We start from the raw sequence: 2,670 nt of genomic DNA, 5'->3' as shown, positions 1-2,670 counted from the left end.
AGGTAACCTCTACTTCCACATCTCGCTGCTCTACCTCTACCTCTCGTTGTTCTTCTTTCAGAAGCGATGAAGATCCCTTTGAGATGCTTGAAACATTTAAAAGGGATCTCGCAATCGCTAACAGCACTCATGCCAAAATCAGGGAAGAAAATAGCAAGCTAACTGCTGAAAGAGATATGCTTAAGAACGTCTCGAAAGAGAATTCAGAGCTAACTCTCAAAGTGAGTGAGTTAGAAGCTAAAGTAATCCTACTGACTGAAGAGTGCAAAGCTCGAGAGACCAGAGAACTTAATCTTAGAAAGGTCATAGCATCATACACTAATTCCTCCAAAACTATGGAGAAAATGGTAAATGATCACAGACCTACTAGTGATAGAACCGGTCTAGGGTTCCGTCAAGACTGTCTCTCGAGAGATAAACAGACCAATGGTTTGGGAACTTCAAATAATGGAGGATCTCAACCCAAACCAAACAAAGGTCATAAAAGACCAACAGAAAAGACCAGAGTAGCTATTCATAAACTGTCCCTATACACCAGCAATGGAAAGTATAGGAAAGCTACGAAGAATGGCCGGGTAAACAATATCGAGAGATCACCTTGCTATCTCTCGCTAGGCCATTCCAAGTACAAAAGGAGCTACATTCCATATAATGCGCCTCAAGGCAAATATGGAAGGTCTGAGATCCACAAAGTTAGGAACTCACGGATGGAGAAAGGTAGACTCTATCCATCTAGTGAGAATTGGTCATCGAATCACAATTTCTGGAAGAAACCTTACTTTCAGCAATTTCACATGACCAAACAGCGTATGAAAGGCATGGTGCATAAGCCGATCGAAAAGTATATACCTAAGTTGATTTATGCACCAAAGAGGCCCAAAACCTTTGCTAGCATTCCTTATGATTATCAAACGTACAATGGCTACATTGCACCTAGGCCCGGAGTAATGGGTCCAAGGTATAAATGGATGCCTAAACTCACTAACCAACCAGGACCCAAAGTTTGGGTACCTAAATCTGCTTGATCTGCTTGCAGGACACCAGGGACACATGGTTCATTGACAGTGGATGTTCAAGACATATGACAGGAAACTTAACACTGCTAGAAAACATACATCCTATCGAAGGTCCCCTGGTGACATTTGGAGACAACGAGAAGAAAGGGCGCACAAAGGCTATTGGTGAAATTCACAAGAATGAATTGGTGATCAAGGGGGTATCCTACGTTGAGGGGCTCAAATTCAACCTCCTTAGCACAAGCCAGTTCTGTGACAAGGGCTACAGAGTAATCTTCACCAAAGGCAAGTGCAAAATCATACAAGAGGAATCTCTCGAAGTCGTCCTGGAAGCAGCAAGGAAAGGAACCATGTACATAGTGGATTGGAGATCTGCCAAACCATCCCTATGTATGCTGGCAAGGAGCAAGGAAGACTTATGCTGGGATTGGCACAGTAAGCTTAGCCATCTGAACTTCAAAACTATCAACAAGCTTACTAAGAGGAACCTTGTGGAAGGACTGCCCAAAGTGACGTTTCGAAAGGATAAGATATGTGAGGCATGTCAATGCTGCAAACAGATCAAATCCTCTTTCAAAAGCAAAGCCGAAATATCATCCACTAGACCATTAAGTCTTCTTCACATGGACTTATTTGGACCGGTGGATCCACCCAGCATGAGAGGAAGAAAGTACACTCTTGTGGTAGTAGATGACTACACAAGATTCACCTGGACCGTGTTCTTAACCAAGAAAAGCGAGACAAAAATTGCCCTGCCAAATCTTTTGAAGCAAGTTCAAATTGAAAAGGATGTCTCGATACTAAAGATTCGGTCAGATCAAGGTGGAGAGTTCGTTAATCAAGTTATCGAGAGCTACTGCAACGAAAACGGTATTCGTCATCAGTTGTCAGCTGCTCGAACGCCTCAACAGAACGGGGTTGCTGAAAGAAGGAACAGAACTCTCAAGGAAGCCGCAAGGACCATGCTCTTGCAAGCTAATATATCTCAAGGATTTTGGGCAGAAGCAATCAACACAGCGTGCTATACCCAAAATCGGTCCTTGATCGTGAAAGGAGTTGGAAAGACTCCATATGAGTTGTGGAATGGAAGAAAACCGAATGTAAGCTACTTCCACACATTCGGGTGCAAATGCTATGTCCACAACAATGGGAAGACTCAGCTAAGGACTTTTGATGAAAAGGCAGATGATGGAGTATTTCTGGGATACTCATCGACAAGTAAAGCATTCAGAGTCTTCAACAAGCAGAGATTGGTGGTTGAAGAATCCATACATGTTTCTTTTGATGATAGAGCATCGACATATCAACCATCAAAGCCAATGGAAGCAGCTGAGGAAGATCAGCCAGAGTCTATCGAGAGATCAAACTTACCTCTCGAAGACAAGCAGTCGATAGTTCGAGACGTAGCGGAACTCCAGTCAGAATCAGATGATGAAGAGTCTACAAAGAAGAAAGCTCCTGACTCAGTTGATCCAATCCAGATTATAGATGTTCAACCCACATCTCAACCTTCAACGGAAGTATCAACTGAGGAGCCACAACCCGACCTAAGATGGCTGAGAAGTCACCCTGCTGATCAAGTAATTGGAGATGTACGTGACAGAGTTCGAACCAGATCAGCATACAGAGAAAACATGTTTGCTTGCTTTCTATC

The sequence above is a fragment of the Ipomoea triloba genome, chromosome 5 (assembly GCF_003576645.1).
Source record: "Ipomoea triloba cultivar NCNSP0323 chromosome 5, ASM357664v1".
Taxonomy (NCBI): Eukaryota; Viridiplantae; Streptophyta; class Magnoliopsida; order Solanales; family Convolvulaceae; genus Ipomoea; species Ipomoea triloba.
Note: the sequence above shows the minus strand (reverse complement) of the source record.